This window comes from Macrotis lagotis, chromosome 1, assembly GCF_037893015.1.
Source record: "Macrotis lagotis isolate mMagLag1 chromosome 1, bilby.v1.9.chrom.fasta, whole genome shotgun sequence".
Lineage (NCBI taxonomy): Eukaryota > Metazoa > Chordata > Mammalia > Peramelemorphia > Peramelidae > Macrotis > Macrotis lagotis.
The window spans coordinates 152,702,512-152,725,259 of NC_133658.1; the positions used below are offsets into that span (position 1 = coordinate 152,702,512).

The following is a 22,748-nucleotide window of genomic DNA, read 5'->3' on the forward strand; positions in this document are numbered from 1 at the left end:
GAAAACTAAGAATTTTTTGATAGAGCAATGTGGAGAAGAATTCAAAGTAGTAAACAACACAGCCAGCTGCCTGGTCCTGTCAAGTATGAAAGGGCAAAAGAATGAGCTAAGCACCAGACCCACTTTAAATGCCCCTCTATGTTGGGTGGAAGGGATAGTGTTTAAGGAGTGGTTATACCTGGTGTGGAGGGGGTTAATACTGGTTTAAGGTAACAGCTATTGCACATGGGTAACTGGCCTGCCAAGGTCAAACATATATAGAGGGACCAAGTTCAAGCTTATAGCTATAGCTATATACATATATATATATATATATATATATATATATATATATACACACACACACACACACACACACACAATACATATAGTCGGGAGTGACAGGATTCATAAGGACATGGGGGTGTCTTTTGCCAGAAATGGATATTTAAAAATTAATGAGCTTTCAGCTTTCAGCTTTAGATCATGTCAGCAGGTCAACAAACATTTTTAAGGGCTTACCATGACTACATTTTAATTTGCCTACTATGAAGTTTTTAAGTGTCTACTACAACAGCAATCAGTGAACAGCATAAGATAGTACTAGATATATAATTATGGGCTAAATACTGCATGACAGATGCCTTTTTTCAGTGTCCAAAAGATCATAGTAAAAGGAGTCAGGGTAGCTAGATGTAGGGAGAAATAAGGAATCAAGTATGTATTAAGTACCTACTATGTGTCAATATTGTACTAAGTACTTTATACATGATCTCATTTGGTCCCCACAACAGTCCTGAGAGATAAGTTTTATTATTATTCCCAGTTTAAAGTTGACGAAATTGAACCAGTCAAAGGTTAAATGACTTGCCCAGGGTCCCAAAGCTAATAAGTATCTGAGATCATATTTGAACTCAGGTCTTCCTGACTACATATCCAATGCTCTATCTATAGTACCACTTAACTTCCTAATGGAAAAAATGATGGACATAGAGCCAGAAGATATAGGGACTGTAGTTCTAGTTCATTACTTAATATGATCATGCACAGACCTTTCTAAGACTTGATTTCCTCTCCAGAAAAATATGAATAATATCTACCCTTCCAACCTCATAGAAGTGTTCAGGATTAAGATGTCAAGGCATTATAGAGCAGCTAAAACAGGCATTCTAGAGCATTTAGAGCTTAATCAGAATCAATGATGCCACAGTCATTCACTACTTCTTGGACCATGGAATGTCATCTTGACTTCTGTCCTGCAACTAGACTTTGATGACTTAATAAGAAAGAGTGAGAGGCAGATGACATTGTGAATGCTACCTCACTTAAATCCAATCCACATACAAGTCAACACATCACCCTACTGGTCCTCTTCGAAAATGAAGGACAAACAACATCAAATAAAATGTGTCAGTAAATAATAATATTTTGTATTTATTTGTCACATTCTCTTCACATCTCTGAAAGTATTTTCAAAATTATATCATAACCTTTATATTAATGTTTTAAGAAAAATAGAAGACATGATATAAATAACCCAAAGTTTCCTCTTTTAGTCAACAAATTGTGTCTTCATTGAAATAGTAAAATGTGGCCTCTGTCTCCCAGGAGAGTAATAAAGTATGTTGTGAGAGATTCACATGTGGTGAAGGTCTGACTCTTCCCTGTAGTGTAGAGCTTTCCTTTTGTGCTTAAAGAAGGCAGAATCGACATCTCTAACCTCTTCTCTTCCTACCCTTCTCCAACTAAGACTTCCTGCTAGAAGCAAAAAGGTGAGTCTGGAGACCACTCTGCTCTCTTCAAGGATGGGGGACTCCTGGTTAGAATTATATCTATCTGCTCCCTTAAATATTGTTTGAGGGATGAAGATTCTACATTCAAGCTAACTTCTGATTATGGTTTCATTATTGGGGAAAGCAGAACTCCACGTTTCATATCTGACTCTTGACTCCTTTCCCACCAAAAACAGGTTCCTCAATAAAAATATATAGGATTTATCGAAGAATCCCATTTATCCAATTTGAAAACAAGAGAAGAATCAGAGAAAGTAGACCTATATGAGAATGTACCAGACCATACAAAGTAAAGGAGCTTCCAACCCCCACCCCCACCCCCCTCCTGGCAAGATAACTTAGAGAAAGAGAGAGACAGAGAGACAAGAGAGACAGACAAAAAGACAGAGACAAAGACAGAGAGAGAGACAGAGACCTAGATTTCACAAAGAGGAAATTCTTCAGAGTTGCTAGAGGGTGAACTGGAGATTGGCACATGATAGAGACCACCTGCTCCTCTCATGTATTCCTAGAATCTCTTCTTTCTGTAACCTGAAGTGGGGTTGGCCTATTCCATCTTCTCTTTAGAAGCTGATTTTCCAGCTCAAGAGGCTGCTAGGTCTCTGATTCCTTTGATATGGAAGGGATAACACTTGAGGGAATACCAATGGGAAGGGCTGGAGTCATTGTCAGAGATCCTAGACACTCCTAGACTTCCTTAAGGACACTAAAGAATCCTAGGAAAGGATTTTATTTTACATATGCATCAACTGGCAATTAAGTGTCTGAGAAATTAGAAAGACTAGTTTTAATCCATTCTCAGACACTTAGCAGGCAAATGGCTCTGGTAAATTATTTTAGCTTAGTAGTACCTCCCACTCAAGGTATGAAGGAAGATAAGACAAAATATGTAAAAGTATTAGGATCTACTTCATTTTTCTAACCTTTAAAATATAACAACCCTCCCACCCAGACCTTCAATAGCAATTCATTCCACAATTCAAGACATATAATATAATATTGTCTATTACAATAAACCTGTATTAATGAATCTAAGCCCTGTCACAATGTGATTAGCACAACATTTCTCTTTTGCTTTTAGAAACTCCACTTGCTAAATCAGCTATTTTTAAATGCTTAGGCAGCTATGATTATAAACATTCCCAACAAAATTAGCAATAATAAAACTTACATGTGTTTTGAAAATCTGAATATCTGGAAAAATCTCATCATACCCAATGTAACCCATGAATTTTTGCTAGGGAATAAGCCAGCAAAGGTCAGAAAATCAATTCATATTCTAAAAAACAAATGCAGTAAGTTTCTATTCTATCACTTATCTCCTATGTATTATTCTTGGCTTAGCAGATACAGTTTCTGAAAACAAAGATAAACTTTCTGCTAATCACATCAGTGATAGAGATTTAATTTTGATGAACTTAAAACTATCTTTCCATGAGCAACACATATTATAACATGCAACAATCTAAGTAATCCACTGAATTAGTGGTTGGTGTCTTATTAATGAAGTTCATGGGTTAGAATATCTAATATAACATTGACCATCCTGCTCCCTACCCTCACCCCCAGTTGTAGGTGACGTTACACTTTATTCTTTCCCTAGGATTCTTTAATATCCTTAATAGAGACTAAGATCTCTACCAGTGGCTCCAGTCCTTACCACTGGTGTTCCCTCAAGAATTATCCCTTCCATGTCTCAGGGACATGGGGGCCTCCATGATCTGGAAAATTTGAATAAAGATTTTTGACTCTCCCTTCATACCAGAGAAGAAGCTGGAATTTTTTTTCTTTTTTCTTTAAGGGGGTATTTATAGTATGTCATTATAAAATTGGGTATATTTATATTATTAAAAGATAAAATATATTGATCTAATACATATATTTTATGCATTTCTGAGTTTCTAAACTTTTTCTGTGTCATCTGCTGTCTTTTACATGTCATCTTCAGCTTCCACAAAACTCCCCCAAAATTCCTATTTAATTTCTTTTGCCAACTTGTCACATATCAAAACCAAAACTGTGATGAGGTAAGTTGCCATGTAGAAGGCATAACTGAATATGCATATGTCTATGTATGTGTGTATAACTATATCTATCTACATTTTTATATATGCATATACATTTTTATATATACACATATGTATATATATGGAATGTGGAATAGAGATGATAATTAAGTCCCTGGGAGTATTTGAATAACTAAGGGAGAAGAAAGAGAATGAGAATAGGCCTAGGTCACAGCTGGGTCAAGATCTAACAAAGGAATTGTATGGGAGCATTAGGAGGAAAACCAAGAGAGAGTAGTATCTAAAAGGTGTGTGTATATATATATATATTTATATATTTATAAATATATGCATGTATGTATATATTGTTGACCTCTAATAACAAATCCCATTGTATCAAAGATTATTGGATATGTCTACTTCCTACGGAGAAGATTTACATTGCTTTTGTGGAGGTCAACATGAATGAACTTTTAGGATAAGACACTCCTTTTCATGGAATGTCTGTTATCCAGCTCCTCTGCCTAGTCCTGAGTTGCCTCCTCTCCTAAGCTAAGTTGGATGTCCACTCCTTTATTTTGATGCACAAGTAGCTTCTTAGAGAACACTTTCTGATAGTGGAATGTATAAGTGTCAAATTCTAAAACTCTGTCTTGGAAGTCTGGTTCTTTTGCTAGCCACTCCCACCTCCCCACCCCCCATCCCATGGACATTTACATAATCAGCAAACCTAATTCTGTTTTGCACTTTCTAGAGGTCAAACTCTGGAGGTTAACATTTGCCCTTTACTAGGATAAACTTTGAAGGCTAACACATATTTAATTTAATAAATTTTTAATTCTCAATATAAATTCACAAATGAAATACATATATATCTTCTCTCTATAGATACATTATATCTAGCATATATATATATATATATATATATATATATATGTATTTATTTAACTGCCTCATACACACACACACACAGACACAATTTTCAAGTTTACCACTAATTTGCCATATTTTTTTAGGTACATGTCTAAAATGTAACTGAATCTCAGATTTCTTATTTGTAAAACAGGAATTTGAATCAGATTCTTCCTAAGGTTCCATCTAGATCTATAATTCTATGATTTTCTTAATACTTGGTTTTAATTTTGGCATTTTAAATTTAACTAGTATAATCTATGCCATTTATATCCATCCATATATTCCTCTTTTGCCTCTTTCTTTGTCTCTAGTGGTTGACTTTCCCTTCCTACCTGCTCTTTCTGACAGCCCTATTTCCTTTTATTTCCATTATCTCTCTTTTCCATCTTTCACTCTCATTCAAGTTAGTCTCTTTATCTTTCTCTTCTCCTCTTGGTCTCTTTGTTCCTACTATCTCATCTTTAAGGATCTGAGAGAAGGTCCCTGGCTTGACTGCAGTTGAATATGGGAATAACTTGGCACCATTGCTCCTTTTTTTTTTGCTCCCATTGTCACTCTTATTCTTATAGAAATTTGGAAGTAGAAGGGATCTTTGAGATTACTGGATCCAATACTCCTATTTTATACATAAGAAAACTGAAACTCAGAGAATAAAGAGGAGGGTTTAGTTGTATAGCCAAGGTTAGAACCACAGTATCACAATACCATAAATTTTCAGAAAAAAAGAACCTCAGAGGTTAATCTAGTTCAGCCCATAAATGAATAAGAATCGCCTCAAAATTGCTGACATTTCATTTAACATTTTCTGGAAGTCCTCCAAAGATGGGAAAAATAAAACCTTCAAAGGCAGTCCATTCTACTTTTGGACTTTTCTAGTTTTTGCAAAACTTCATTATATATAGATTCACAATCTTCTCTGCAGCCTCCACCTAATTTTTTAAGTTCTGCCTTTTGTGACCCATCAGATATTTGAAGACAACTAAAGTCTTCTCTTCTCCAGACTAAAATCCTAATTCCTTCTATTTACAGTTCAGTTAATTAGCCAACAATAATCTGATATCTCTCCTTACTTTCACTGCCAGACTCCAAGAAGTAGTCATCTATACCCGTTCTCTCTATTTCCTCAGCATTCAACAACTTCTCAATTCTTTTCATGGACTTCTGATCTCCATCCCCACCCCCACCCCCAACTTGATTGAAATTGATCTCTCCAAGTTTACCAATGACCTTTTAATTTTTTTTTGTTTTTGCAAGGCAGTGGAGTTAGGTGACTTGCCCAAGGTCACACAGCTCGGCAATTAAACTCAGGTACTCCTGACTCCAGGGCCGGTGCTCTATCCACTGAATCCCTAGTCACTCCCCAATGTTAGATCTGATGGCCCTTTTTCAGTCCTCAACTTTCTTCTAGCTTTTTTCTTTATGGCTTTTGTGATTACCCACCATTTTGACTTCCTAAGTACTTCTCTCTCTTCTTGTCTCTCCTAATGAACTCACACTTTTTTTAAGTCATGACCCATCTCTTATTCTCTAAACTTGAATGACCCCTGTTTTCTATTTCATGTTCTCTCCCTTAGTTATTCAAATGCCCCAAAGGCTTAATTATCTTCTCCATGGCATTGATGCAATCAGGTCTAATTTCTTTCCATTATTCTACTCCTTTATCACCAACTGCCTATTGTGTTCATTTTTACTTCAAACTCATCAAAACAGAACTGGTCATTTACCCTCTGTTCTTCCCTCTAGCTTCCATATTTCTTTTGAGGAAGTTCTCATAATCTCAGAGGTATCTTTGCCTTCTCTCCTTTCTTCATCCCCAGAAGTCAATCAGTTACCATGGTTTAAGTTTGTCTGCTTCTGACCATACCAATTCTATCTTCATCTAATGCTTGAACTCTTCTAATTTTCTCCTAATGGTTTTCTCTGCTTCTTTTCCTCTAATCATCTTCTTGAAGTGCAGGTGTCTGATTGTCACTTACCAGATTTAAAACTTTTCTTCTACCTTGCATTGAAGACCATCTGCAATTCTATTCCTTTCTAGCCTCTCCATTTGCTCATTCTATATTCCAGCCAAAATGGATTAACTTTTCTCCTAATTTGGCATTCCATCTGCTCCCTCTATACATTTGTGCAAACCAGTACCCCACCCCCTCCCCTTCTTTAAACACCTTTTCTTTCTCCCCTGATCTGACAGGATCCTTAGTTTTCTTCCATCCTTTGCTGAGGTTCTCCTCTTCCATGAAAGCTTTCTTGGTTCCTTTTTTTGTTATTTTCAATTCTTTCTTTGTTTTGGGAGAGGGCCAATAGCATCAAGAAGGTGATGTCTAGACTTGCTCAGGTATTGAATTTAAGTGAGGCAGAATCACAGTGTTAAGCCTTATTCTCTCCTCCAGATCATGGCAAGACAAAAGTCAAAATGACTGGTGAAGGCCCAGCTTGGTCCCTTCAGTTAGTCAAATTTATACAATTATATTATGTAATTTATGGGTATATCCACTAAGTAGAACATAAGATCTTTGAGGGCAAGAACTGTTTCATTTTTGTCTTTAGAAGCCACAGGATTAGCACAATGTGTCTTGTACATAGTAGACCTTTAATTTTTTTTTTATCAAATTAAACTGACTTTCAGCAGACAGGCTAAACCAGATTGAGGATTATCTAGGGGGTCTCAAACCCATTGGTGAGTTAGGGGGTGTATCTACTCCAAGCATATGAAGTCTTCCCCTGGTGGAATGAGAAGATGAGAATGTTCATTTCAATTGCCATGAAGGCAGCTGAAGTAAGCACTCTGGAATGCTTAGAGCTTCATTAGACATTGAAGACACCAAGATCATCCACCACATCTAGAGCCATCATCATTCATCTTGCCTCTGTCTTGTCATTGGACCATGATGACTTTGGAAGAGAGAATAAGGCTAACAACTCTGTGCAACTCTGCCTCATTTAAATCCAATTACCTATGAATCAGAAGACATCACACATATCATTTACTATTCCTATCTGAAAGTCCTGTGGTGACAGGCAAGTGATGAGGCAGCAGATGCAGATACACTGGGAGCTATAGTCACAACACTTCATATAGGTTGCTTAGATCATGGGGTCATCTCCTCACTCAGAGCAGCAGTGGAATTCAGCAGCCATGGGTTGTCTCAATAGCCTTTTAAGAATCATACTGCTAGGGGTGGCTAGGTGGCACAGTGGATAGAACACTGGCCCTGGAGTCAGGAGTACCTGAATTCAAGTCAGGCCTCAGACACTTAATAATTACCTAACTCTGTGGCCTTGGGCAAGCTACTTAACCCCATTTGCCTTGCAAAAAACCTAAAAAATAAATAAAAATAAAAAAGAATCATACTGCTTATCTCCTGGTGTGAGGAAGGGGCTAGAAAAGGGTCCTTAAAAAATTGTCTGCTTACCCAACCCTGGTTTGATTACCTCAGCAGGCAGTGATCCCACCCTGTGGTCAAATACAAAAAAAATATAAAAACTTCTTCAAAGACAATTCCATTCACTACTGGTGCATGGAATGCACATACAGTCATAGATAATGCAAGATCCAATAGACCTAAAAGATGAATAGCTCTTGTTGCAAGAGAATTCAGCAGGAATCATGTCCAAATAAGCAGTCCTGAATAAAATAAGACTGACAAATGAAGACCAGTTTACTGAAGTTGGAGCTGGATAGATGTTTCCTGGAGTGGCTACAGTGAAGGGCAGCGCAGTGAAGCTGGGGTAGGTTTTGCAATCAAAACTAATCTAGTCAGAAAGCTTGAATGTCTACCAAAAGGAGTGAACAATAGGCTCATGACAATAACATTGCCTCTTGAAGGAAAATGCCAAGCCACCATCATAAGTACCTAGGCTCCCACCATGATGAACCCTAATGAAGTCAAAGAAAAATATTATGAAGACCTGAAAATCCTTATCATCAAAGTATCAAAAAAGGACAAGTTTATAATTCTAGGTGACTTTAATGCTATTGTAGGCTCACATTATCAGACGTGGCAGGGAATTGTAATGAAGTTGGAAACAGCAACAGCAATGGTTACCTACAGAAGACTTATGTATCACATAACCTTCTCATCACAAACACTGATTTCCATTTATCTAAATGCAACAAACTTCCTGGTTGTACCCTCACAGCAAACAATGACATCTAATAGACAATGTGATTGTAAGGAGAAGAGTCAGACAGGATTTGAGGGTAATGAAGGCAATGTGTGATGCAGAGTGTTGGACTGATCACAGACTCATCTTCAAACTAAATATTCATATTCAACCAAAGCAGCAGCCCCAAGGCAAAATGACTACCAGTAGAATTAACGTCAAGAGATTAGAGTACTTTTCTGAGAGGGAACTGGTTGTTGTTGTTTTTTTGTTTTTTTGCTAACTTGTTGAGCAACAATAGAACAGAAAAGGAGAGGGCAGCTTTCAGAGATATAGTGTAGAGCACTGCATTTGCTCATCTGGGTCAGAACACTCAAAAACATCAAGACTGGTTTGATGAAAATGATGGGGGAATACTGAAGCTACTAAATGAAGAATGAGAACTCCACAGGGTTTACCAGTAAGATAGTTCATCCTTTCCTAAGAAGGCAGCATTTGATTCCATCAAAAGTAAAATACAAGTGAAGCTTTGAAAGATGCAGGATTCTTGGCTTAGTAAGAAGACAGATGAATTTTAGTTTTATGCAGACAGCAACAATCCAAAGTGCTTTTATGATTCCCTGAAGGCTATTTATGGGTCAAAGACATGGTGCATCTCAACTACTCAGTGCTGATGCAGGCACATTGATTAGTGATAGGCACAAGATTCTAGAAAGATGGGCAGAACACTTTCATAGTGTTCTTAATAGACCATCATCAATCATTATAGAAGATGACTATTTACCTCAAGATGAATTCTATCTTTAGCCAAAATTCCAATTGAAAAAGGGGCATTTAAAAATTTCATGTGTCACCTGATGCTGATTCTATTCTAGCTGAGATTTAAAAGGTGAAGGGATCTAATGCTTATACAAAGACTGCCTGAAATTTTCCAGGTTATATGGCATGAAGAGGTTATCCTCCAGGAATTCAAGGATGCCACCATTGTCCATCTCTGTATAGGTAAAGCAAATATATTGTCCTATGACAATCACATATGTGTTTCTCTCTTAGGTAAAATTCTTGCCAGAATCCTCCTCAATAAGCTGATCATTTACCTGGAAGATGGTCACCTAGGTAAAAGCCAGTGTGATTTCAGAAATGGTCAAGCAACAGTTAATGTAGTTTTTGCTGCTCAACAACTCCAAGAAAAATGCAAGGAGAAAAACAGAGGTCTATATGCAACATGTGTAGATCTGACCAAGACCTTTGATACCATCGATCATGAGGGCTTATGGAAAATTATGTCAAAATTTGGTTGCCTAAAGGAGTTCATCAGTATTGTATGGCAGTTTCATGATGGCATGCTTGCTCAGGTTCTGGATGGTGGATGATGTTCTTGTTTACCAATAGAATGAAACAAGATTGTGTCCTTGCTCCCATGCTTTTTAACATAATGTTTTCAAATGCCTTTACTGAGGATGAACTCAGCATCATGTTCAGCTACCATACTGCTGGTAAATTCTTCAACTTGAAAAGGCTACAAGCCAAAACTAAAGTGGAGCGAGTGTTGATGCATGACCTTCAATTGGCAGATGATTATGCACTCAATGCAGCCTATGAAATTGAGATGTAACAAAGTTGTGCTAACTTTGGTCTAATAATTAAAACCTGAACAATCTACCAGCACCCTACCAGGAAATTGAATTGCTTCCATTTAAATTGTCTTAGGGAAGATTCCAAAGATCACCTGGCAAGAGAAGATACCAGAAACTTTCTCCATCTAAACTGCCAAGCATTCCAACATTACTACAGAGAGTGCAACTACTATGGGCTGGACTATTTTATGAAGACTATTTTATGAAGAACTCACACAGGGCAAGCATTCACAAGGCGGGGGGGTCAGAAGAAGTGATATGGGAACACCCTGAAGAACTCACTGAAGAACTTTAGGATTGATTGTACAGTATGGAATATATTGGCAGAGGACCACCCAGCATGGTGTGCCCTCATCAGTGAGGGTACTGCGCTCTATGAGGAAGGCAGAAATGAAGCAGCTTAAGGGAAACATGACATATGTAAGTTTACAGTACTCACCCAGGTGTTCACATGAACTATTTGTGCCCAACCTGTGATAGAGCATTCCACAGCCACTACTGGACATACTCTAATTCATCTCTACCATAATGATGTCATTTTGATCTTCTTTAAATAATCAAGGACAAGAACCAACCAACCAACCCTCCTCATGTGCTAAATACACACCCTCCTAACCTACATCTCATAGCAACCTTCTTTATTAATGATACAGCTAAAATACAACTTTCTACACAAAATCTTTTGTGGTCTTCTCCCGTAATCCCCACCCAACTGCTAATGCTCCTCCAATTACTTTGTATTTTTGCTACTTTATATTTATTTTCTTTATATTTATTGTGTTTACATGAATATAGCTACTTTTTAAAATGTGAACTCCTTTCAAATAAGGATTACTTTGTCCTTTATATTTGTAACCTAATCTAATACATAGTGTGTGTTTCATAAATGCTTGCTGATTGATTGGCAATTGTTTTATAACTTATCATATTAGGGAATTGTTTGGAGTCTGGGACATTAAGTGATTTATCTTTTATGTGCCAGACCTAGAATATGAACTTAGGTCATCCTGATGCCAAGGTTGGCCCTTTACTACTCTATTCTACTATATCTACCTCTATTAATGATGCTTAGTATCTGATTAGTACTTTTGACTTTTTACATTATTTGCATATTGAATTCCAACCTTTAGATCTTTTTCACTTGTTCTGTGGTTTAGCTCTACTTTGACTAGCACAGCTAATCTCTTGAACTTTATATTTGTATTTATCATATTTTTGATTAGTTTGACCTATCAGACTATCAAGATCTTTTTTGAACCTTGAACCTTGTAGTGTGTGACTCTGGTCAAGTTATTTCCTCTTGTTTGCCTTAGGCTTCTCATCTATAGAATGAACTGGAGAAGGAAATAGCAATGGGATAATGAAGAATTAGATACAACTGAAATGATTGAACAACAATAACACATATAAGCCTATATACATTTAGTAACATATTAGATATTTGTTGAATGAATGGAAAAATATGGAGAGTGATAAGAAAGTAAGGAGGTCATGAAAACAGAAATAGCTACCATTTATATATCACTTTAAAGTTTGCAATGTGCTTTGTAAGTATCTCACTTTATTCTCATAACAACCTAAAAGGTAAGAGTTATTATGATTCCTATTTTAAAGATGATGACACCGAAACAGAAAGAAGTTAAGTAATATGTCCAGGGTGTCTAAGAAACCTTTATTAATGTGTGTATGTGTATGTAAGTATGTATATGTACAGAGAGAGGGAGAGGAGAGCCAAAGCTCTCTGAGTAGTAATTTTTTTTACATGGTACAATTTGAGACAAAAGAATCTTTTAGTTTCCTTCAAATAGCGTTTCCACCTTTTTTGTAAGAAGTAAATCAAATGGTATGGTATAGAGCATTGACACCCAGTCTTAGAATCAGAAAAAAAACAGGTTCAGATGACTTACTCAAGGTCATAGAGCCTTTGATATATACTGGATATGTGAATTTGACCAAGTCACTTAACTTCCTCGTATTCCATATAACTTTCTGAGACTATAAGTTGTGCAATACTTGGTATTCTACATTGCTAGAGGGAATTCAATCACAGATCTGAGTAAAAGACACATATATGTATACATATATATATCACATATAGAATCCAGTATTGTTATACCTATTTTTTCCCATTCATATTTCTAGGACCCTATAATGATTTTTTTTCATTTGGTACATAATAAAGTCCTATTATTATTGGTGATATTTTTTCCATAGGTTGTCTTATACTTTTCTTGTCCTTTTCTTATCCTGATGATATTTCTAGAGCTCTACTTTCTCCATACTCCCCTTTGCCAATAATGGGCTACAATTTAAAAACTGCTCTGCTTTTTAATTTCTGGCATTTGGATTTACTAGCCAGAAAATGACTTTTTTTTGCTCTGTTAGTAATATGATGTCAAACTCTTTAAACAGATTAAAAATCATATTTAAATTAAGATAATCAAATGTTTGATTATAAGGAGACTGGTTATATGCATTTGTGAATAATCCAAACCCTTTGCTTCTCTTCTTCCTCCCTCCTACCATCTGCTTTTTGAGCATTTCACTGCTGACTAACCCCTAAACTAAAAATAAAGAGAAGGAAGAAATTAGATGCAAATCATTCATTCATGCATTAAATGAATCAGTACCTTGCTTTAAAGTATTGAGTACTTTTGTTGGGAAGGAAGATTTAAATGAGTGAGGGAAATGAGATTGAATTTTTTTTCTATAGTTTCATTTTTTTCTCTACCTCCATGGGCACCTTTAGCACAAATAGGTAAATATTAACTGTGGATACCTTTGATAGTTCCTGTCAAACTGTCTATTTCCCTTAATGTTAGTTAGAAGTCTTCATATACTTGAAGTAGACATACCTCTAACTCACACATGGATTGAGACCCCTTGGTTACTTTTAACTTGGCTTAACCCATCTACTGAATGTTTGACTAGGGTGTGATTGCTGTGTGTGCTACAGCTTCTTGGAGTCACAGGTGAGAGGTAGATCAATAGGACACCAAAGGTGGAAAGCAGCCCTCACACCAGAGGTACTTGAGTTCCCTAAACTCACCCTATGTAGACCTCATGTTGTCAAATGCTTTTAGTGAGAACAAATGCAGCATCAAGGTCAGCTACCTGTTAGTAGATTCTTCAACTTGTAAAGGCTACAAGTCAAGGTTGAAGTGGAAAAAGTAGTGGTACATGATTTTGTGGTTGCAGATGATCGTGCAAACTCAATCCAGTCTCTGAGGCATAGATGCAACAGAGTACGTTTTTCTGCTGCTTATGTTAATTTTAGCCTAACAATTAACACTAAGAAATCATGGGTTTTTCCCCATCCAGCACCATATTAAACATATGTATAATCAAAAAAAATTTTTACAGCAAATGGAGAAGTTTTGATTACTGTGAATAAGTTCCTTTACCTTGGCAGTTGACATATATATTGCCAGAGCTAGCTCAGTCTTTGGGAGACTGAGAAAGAAAGTGTGGAATAGATGAGGTATTGGACTGACTACCAAACTAAAATCTATAGAGCTATTGTACTGACCTCATTGTCATATGCTTGTGAAACCTGGACAATACACCAGCATCATACCAGGAAATTGAATCACTTGAATTTGAATTGTCTTAAGAAGATTCTGAAGATCATCTGGCAGAAGATACCAGACACCAAGGTCCTTACTAGAAATAATCTACCAGCCATCCAAATTCTACCACAGAGAATGCAACACTGATGGGCTGGCCAAGCTGTTGAAATGCCAAATATATGCTTGCCAAAAAAGACTGTATTATGGAAAACTTAAACAAGTCAAGCACTCACATGGAAGACAGAAAAAGTGATACAAGGACACTCTCAAGGACTCAAGAAATTTGGAATAGATTGTGTGACAAAGGAGGTACTGGCACAGCATGGTGTGTCCTCATCAGAGAGGGTGTTATGCTCTAGGAGCAAAGCAGAATTGTGGATGTAACCAGTAATTCAAAGACTCATAATTGATTGAGATTGATTACTCAATGCTTTTCAACAATATGACAGAGTTGGTGAAAGTTTGAGAGGAGAGACCCTTGTCTTCAAGCTTTCAGATTCAAGACAGAAGATACAACAGGATGAAGGAATTCAACTACATAAGCTTCCAGGAAACTTCTAGTCCTAAATCCAATGAATCACTAGAATTAACAATATTTGGTTTAGGGGCAGCTAGGTGTTGCAGTGGATAGAGTACCACCTTGGAGTCAGGGGGACCTAAGTTCAAATCTAGTCTCAGACACTTAATAATTTGCCTAGCTTTGTGACCTTGGGCAAGTCATAAATACAATAAAAAAACAATATTTGGTTTAAGATTAGCATTATTTCTTTTCTGCTTAGACTTGGCAGTTCTTGTTTCCTTGACCTGAGAGAATTTAATGTTTTAAGCTCTTCATTTCCTGTTTTCTTTACAGGAATGAGTAAAACTTATACTAAAGAAAACATCTATACATCTAGGATTATTGTTATTTGTTCTTCATTTTCCTTTTTTCTTTTTTTGGGGGGGGGAGAGGGAGGGTTGGATCACAGCTTTAATTGTAGACTTCAATGCAATTTTTAAAAATGAATACTGTAATCAATTTTAGGACCTTATTTTGAATGGGGCCAATAATTTCAGTTTTAGAGACCAGGTTTATTGCAACAATATAAAAACAATTATTCTTTGGAAAATCTGGGAAGAAAACTCCACTTTGAAGTTCTTCTATAGGGCCGTCATGATTAAACTGATGATGGAAATCTGTGATTCAATTCAGCCTTTCAAAAAAAAGACATTCTAGGTTATCTGACCTCCTCAACCAGGAGAATATTGGTGGCAATCACAGTGCAAGAAGCAGCTGCCTTTTGATACAATAGTTTTTCCAGATGCCAAGTTTGATTGCATTAACTGTCTTACCTGTCTTTAAATCAACACCAACAAGTTGCCCTAATTCTGAATATTCAGCCTGTACTTTAACCAGTATTTCTTGAAGGTCAAAACCAGAGTTTTGAGTAAGAACCTTGAGAATAATGAGCAATGCATCAGAAAAAGTTTAAACTCCAAGATGGGCCCTTTCCTTTTCATTGAACTTGTGTTTATTGAGAGTTTCAGCTCTGGTAAGGGAAGCCAGGTGATGCAATGAATAGAAAGAGCACTGGTCTTAGAGTCAGGAAGTCAGGAGTTCGAATTTGGCCTCAGTCAACCTTGGACAAATCACTTAAACCTGATTGCCTCCTGTCCAGGGTCAGATTCAATTATCCTGATTCATATTTGACCATTAAACCCATATGGCTCTGAAGGAGAAAGTGAGGCTGATATTGTGGTCTTCGAGAATGAAGGACAAACATCATCAAAATAATAATTAAAAAAATTGCTTTCATTGTACCAGCACCATTGTATCAGCACCAGAAACCATGCTGCCATCTTCAATAGCATTCTTAATAGCTTGCAGATGTCTCTTTATGTGTTCTTGATCTATGCAATCCTGTGATTATTTGATCCTTTGATCAACTTTGTGACAGATCAGTGTGTTGCCGCATTTTTCAATAAAGGTGAATCTTTTCTTCCCCAGTGTTTATTCATAGACAAATCCTGCATATCCCAAAACAGTCAGAATTTAAGTCTAGAGAATTCATAGCCATCCCACCAAGTGTTCTCCATATTTCTTCTTTGTGCTTTGTGGAGGGCTACTATGCCTTCTTTTGCAAGAGCATCTAAAGAAAATAAATCAAATTTTTTTATTAATAAAAACAAATCCTTTGTCTGAATCAACACACACTTTTCAGTTCTATTTTCTTTATCTTGAATGAATTTCCTTTCTACCTTTACTAATTTCTCTTCTCTGCACTTTTGTTAAAAAAAAAAGATCCAGAATTTGAATGTAAGTTTCTTCTATTCTTTTCTTCATATCAGGATGTCAGGTACCATAGACCCAAATCAGTTCTCTGATCAAAGTTATGCCAGTTTTCAATTTATGCTTCATCTCCATGATCTCTACCATCAAAAGATTCACAAGTCAAAATTGAGTTGACCACTAACTCTGTTGGCACACCAGCCGGGTCAGCACCAACTTTGGTGTGCCACATCCATGAGAATTTCTCTATTTCCTTGCTTATTTTGATTTTATTCAAGCCTTCAAGGGCTTTCATCTTGGCAGCTTCAAACCCTTCTGCTATGATTCTAATGTGCAGACCTTCAAAGATGGAGAGGTCTGCCCGCTTTAGCAGTTTTCTTCCATGATAAGAACATTTGAAATAGTGCAGTCACCAGTAATATCACCCTGGGCTGTAGCAACTTGCACTATCAAGGAGATTGTTAGGTGTTGAATTTGCATCTCATGTAACAGCATGTTGCCATCATTGATGAGCTTGATGTTTCCAGAAGTCTGGTAGGGGAGAGCTGCCCTTTCCCATGGATCAGAGGCCACCCATGGTGTGCTTGTACCCACATTCTTCAATGCATGCAGGCACACATGTTCCAGGTTCTCTTAGTGTTCAGGTCACTATCCTGCCAGATCTTTAGACTACAATTGACTGCAAAGAGCATTCTTACCCCCCGGCCCCAGTTGGTCTAGGCAGTTGGAGCCCACATGAGCTCAGGAAAACCTGAAGGCTCAGTCCAGTTCTGTCCTTCATTTTCAAAGAGGATCAATAATATCCTGGAGTGATGTTTTGACTTAGATATGATTTGGATTTAAGTGAAGCAGAGTTGCACAGAATCATCAGCCTCATTTTCTCTTCCTGAATCATCAAAGTCCAAGATAAGTTAAAAAAATGACCCAGGATACAGTGAATAACCTTGGCACTGCTGAAGTCTGACCAAGTTGTAAAGTGCTTCACAGAACTTGGTCATTGGAGCAAATTGTTGTCTGCCTATTCTTGGAGAAGTCTTCATATGCTTGGAGCCCTCCCACTTCATTGATGGGTTTGAGACCTATTGATTACCCTCAAACTGGTTTAACTCTTCTACTGAGATGGTTTATCAGGATGTGACCACTGCACATGCCATAGCTTCTTGGAGGCACAAGTGAAAGATGGATATATCAAATGGACACCAAAAGTATTAATGCAACCTGATAAGGATAAGCAACCTGAAAAGGGGCTTGGCAAGCCCCACCACCGGAGGTGCTAGTCCTCCTGAATATATCATGTACCCTATGTCTAACATGATGTCATCATATGAGAGATGGGGAAACTCAGGTACAGGCAAGGGAAGGGATATGGTCTTTTGCTTGATCATTGTCAGGAGGGTGTTGGAATCAATTTGTACCAAAATTAACACTTTGGATATCAAGAAATACTACAGATCAGTGCTTGATTTATTTTGTGATTATAATTTTTTTTTTAATTATGGAGAAAATGTTAGTAATGTACATCAAACTTAAAAGTGTGTCACATATGGTTCTTTTTTGGTTGGGGAAGGATGAGTCATTTGTTAAAGTGTCTATAAGATACTTGAAAGAGTAAAATATAATGAAGCTTCAATCTGATCCTAGTCCACTGTTCTGACTGATGCATAAACTCCCTCTAAATCATATCTCTGAGAGTCTCTGTTTAAATATCACTAATGACAAGGAAACTATCTATCATTCCATTTCTTAATTCTTATTAGCAATTTCTTCTTCTATATATTGAGCTAAAATAGTTTCTTCTACCTCCAAACTCTAGTCCTAGTTTTGCTTTCTTGAGCCACACAGAAAAGGGATTACCATCTTCTGATGTCTTTCAAATATTTGAAGACTAGACACCTATCCTTGATGAGTCTTCTCTTCTCCATACTTCTCGAATATTTCATTTACTATTTTCTCTTTTAGGAGGAAAGTCGAGGAAAAAAGACAGAAGGCAGATGGAAGATGATCTTTTTTTAATTTTTTATAAAAACTAGAATTTAAAAAAATTAGCCTCAAAAAGCATGTCTGTTCTTCTTCATTTCCTTAATCTTCTTTTTCTTCTGATCCTCCTTGGCTTTATTGTGTTTTTTCACGCAACAAATGAATGTGTTTTCAGAACAGGTTCCTACAGGATTTAGCCATGCCATACATTTTGGGTAACAGGTGCCACCTCTCTTAAAACACCTTATGGTGTCATTGCCCCAGATTTTCACTGTACCAGAGGAAAAGTTAGATGTTATTTTCTCCAGTGCAAAGAAGAATAAACCAAATAGAAATTGGAATCTTAAACCCATATTCCTTTACTAAATATCATTTCTTTATATTTAACTTCAAAGCAGCACAGTAGTTAATAATGATAAAGGAATATTGGCAGTGGATGAATTGCACTTGTAATTCCACTGCATCAAAAGTTCATATTCTTCCCATAAGTAAGTAATCCAATTGTTAAAAATGAAGGGTATTTAGTCATTTCCTGCCAAGGAAAATGCTACCTGAATCAGAGGAAAACTGTCTCACTCCTCCTCACTTATCCCAGTAAAACCTTAAAGTTTGCAACAGATTGAATATTGATTTTTTAAAAAAAATCTAGTGATATATATCATCCCAGAATTATACAAAAAGTCAGTCATCTGTGGTAAAGTCAGAGCCAGCCCAGTGCTGTAATCAGAGTTGGCTATATACAGGTATCAACTACAAACCTAGTCTTGGCACAGCAAGAGCAGAAGGCTCTGCTGATGAAGCCCTAGAGTGATCAGAAAGTCCTAAGGTTGGTATGATGGAAAGACTCAGGAACAGGAGTAACATCAACCATCATAATGAGTGCAGTGCTGACCAGAGAGGCACTGCAGTCCTCAAAATCTAACAGTTTAAGGGTCCTGAGGTTCCTAGCTGTCTATCCTGAGATGCCAGAGAGGGCCCTGAAGATCTGATGCTCTGAATCTCATAGAGTCATGTGAAGGAAAATACCAGAGAAGTGGAGGTCAATGCAAGAACCCAAGAAGCCCAGGATAAGAGCTGACCACCTTCCCCAAAAGTTCAACAAGGGAGCAGATCTGGCCCTGGCACAAAGTCCTAACTCTTGAACTCAAACCAGAAAGATGAGTAAATTTAAAAACCAATCAAACACAATCTGGCATCAAAAAAAGATCGTGAATTGAACTCCATAACAACTTTAAGCAGAGATTCAAAGAGAAAAAAAATAGATATTCCATAAGGATACCATGAATGCCTAGAACAAAGTTTCCATTATATCATGGACCCACAAAGTACAAAGGTTTTCATTTTTGGATATTACCACTGTGAAAATTCATTGTGCTGACTACACTTATTTGATACATTTTTTTTTCCTGTTTTCCTTCCCTTAGTTAATTGGAATGGATCACTTACTGGGGAGAGTTTAGTGAGCAATAATGATCTTAAAAGAAAGGGTCATTGCAACACTTTTTAAAAATACACAGAATAAAAGGAAGCACAGAAGAAAAAGCAGTCAAACAGAACAGTTTTGAAAATTACATGTAGAAATTATGATTTTTTAAACAAGCAAGTGATGAGAAGTGAATATTCAGTTTTAAAGCCCTATCTTTGAATATTCCTTTTAGGATAGGAAAAACTCTTCTGTTCAAGTTCAGGATTGAAAAATAAAAGAGAGGAAAAGAATAAAGGCAATTTAAACAAGAGATAGAGGCAGTTATAAAAGATAAATAGATAATTTTGAGTACATGAAATTGAAAACTTCACAAAGTTAATTCATTTAAAATAATAAGGGAGGTAGTGAACTAGGGGAAAAATCTTTGTATAAAATTTCTCAGATAAGGTTTTGGTATCCAAACTATATAGACAACAAATAAAAACACATAGGCTCAAAACCTTTTTCTAAGGGAAAAGTGGTAAAAGATGTTGAACAGTTTTTTTTTCCCTTTAGTTTTTGCAAGACAACAGGGTTAAGTGATTTGCCCAAGGTCACACATCTAAGTAAGTTTTAAGTGTCTGAGGTTGGATTTGAACTCAGGTTCTTCTGACTCCGGAGCCAGTGTTCCATTCACTGTACTACCTAGCTGCCCCTGAAAATGAACAATGCTTAGAAGAACTGCAAACTCTTAACAACCATATCACCAATATTAAAAAAACTTACATATCACCAATATTAAGCAAATTGAAGATCAAAACAATCCTGGTTTCAATTCATATACTTCATACTTCATACACAGAAAATTGACAGAGATGACATAGTAATGAACAATATTAGATGAGTTGTAGAAAAACAGGCACTCTAATGGCTGTGAATTAGTACAACCATTCTGGTAAACAACAGAGTATTATACAAATAAAATTACTAAAATATCTATAACCTTCAATACAGAGATTCTACAATGAGGGATTATGCTCCCAGGGATTACTTAAAAAATAAGTAGCATATATACCATGGATTCTTAACCTAGGGTCTGTGACCTTGATTTTTAAATATATTTGATAATTGAATTTTAATATAATTTTTTGGTAATTTTATATATTTCATTTTATTTATTAAAAATATTCCAAAAAAGGATCCAAATCTTCAAAAGGGTTCATAAGATAAAAAAGATGAAGAAATCTATGTATGCCAAAATATTTATAACAGAATTTTTTGGGGGAGGGATAGGGAAGACCTAGAAACAAGATACAGTAGGGCTCTATTCCCACAAGGGTTATTGTACCATGATTTACTTGGAATGGCTGAAACTGAAATATTAGCAAATACTGCTAAATCCATATATATGTAATCTCTCTCCCCCTCATGTCACTTAGCGCTTTCCCACCATACCCTCCCCCCAACCAAAAAAACCTTTTAAAAAGTGAAAGTGGAAAAGGGAAAGGGAAAAACTGACTCATTAATTCCTCCTTCTCTAAAGTAAGCTCTGTGTTGAAGACCGTTGAATGCTTTGTAGTTGCCAACCATTTGTTTTTCTTGATGTGAGAAGTGAAACCTGTAAGGAATGACAAATATGATTTATTTAGAGACATGTAAAGACTTAAGTCAATTGATTCAATGTGAAAGATAGTCTTGGAAGACTTATCATAGGTCAGTCACAGTTTATAAGAATAAACATTTGGAGTAGAGATATTGCTAAATTTGCACATCTCATATTTCTTTTGAGCTACAGCAATTCTTCACTGCTCATAGAGCAAATCACCTTCTTTGAATGTGGGGACTTCATATTGGGTGGTCCAACATCAATGTCTCCCTTTTCTTGAGTTCTTCAGCAAGTTCTTTTTCTTCTCTCCTATCTTTATTTTTTTCTTATCCTCTCTTAACTTTATTTTTTATTTTATTTTATTTTACATGCAAAGATAATTTTCAACATTTATCCTTTTACAAGCTTTTGAGTTCCATATTTTTCTACCTCTCTTCCTCCACCCCCCCATGGCAGTGAACAATCTGATATTGTACATGTATAGTCCTATTTAATATATTTCCACATTAGGAATATTGTGAAAGAAGAATTAGGAAAGGGGGGTGAGATCAGAAGAGAGAATGAAATAACATAAAAGAAGTCTGAAAAAGTGAACCTAGTATGTTTTGCTCTCCATTCAGACTCTATAGCTTTTTCCTCTGAATGTGAATAGCATTTTCCATAGCAGGTCTTTCAGGACTTTCCCTGGATTTCTGAACTGCTAAGAGGAGTTGCTTTTATCATAGTTGATCATCTCATAATGTTGTTGCTTGTGTTGATGATATTTTCCTGTTTCTACCCACTTCACTCAGCATCAGATCATACAAGTCTTTCCAGACTTTTCTAAAGTCCATTCCCTCATTATTTCTTTTTCTTTTTGCAAGGCAATGGGGTTAAGTGACTTGCCCAAGGTCACACAGCTAGGTACTTATTGGATTTGAACTCAAGTCCTCCTGACTCCAGGACAGTACTCTTTCCACTGTACCACCTAGTTGCCTCCCCTCTATTTTTTACAGGACCAGTGGATTCCTACACCATATTCCTATACCTATTCCATTGGATTCCTATACCATAACTTATTCAGTCACTCCCCAATTGATGGACATTGCCTCAGTTTCCACCACAGTGGAAACCGTTTGTCACCACAAAAAGAGCATTTCTGTACATATGGTCTTTTCCCCTTTTTTATGATTTCTTTGGAATATAGACCTAGTAGTGGAATTGTTGGATCAAAGGGTATGCAGTTTTATTGCCCTTTGGGCATAGTTTCAAATTGCTTTCCAGAATGGTCGGATCAGTTCACAACTCCACCAACAGTGCATGTGTCCTAGTTTTCCCACATTCTATCTGATATTGATTATTTTCCCTTTTTTTTTAAATTTTAGTCAATCTGATAGGTGTGAGATGTTCCTCAGAATTGTTTTAATTTACATTTTTATGATCCCTAATGATTTGGAACATCTTTTCATATAACTATAGACAACTTTATCTGAAAATTGCCTGCTCATA

General features: G+C 36.5%; 1 pseudogene; it reads right to left on the reverse strand.

Annotated features, from left to right (window-relative positions):
* LOC141517287 (T-complex protein 1 subunit zeta-like) overlaps nucleotides 1-22,748 on the reverse strand; it is a 44,104-nt pseudogene that overhangs the window by 4,133 nt on the left and 17,223 nt on the right.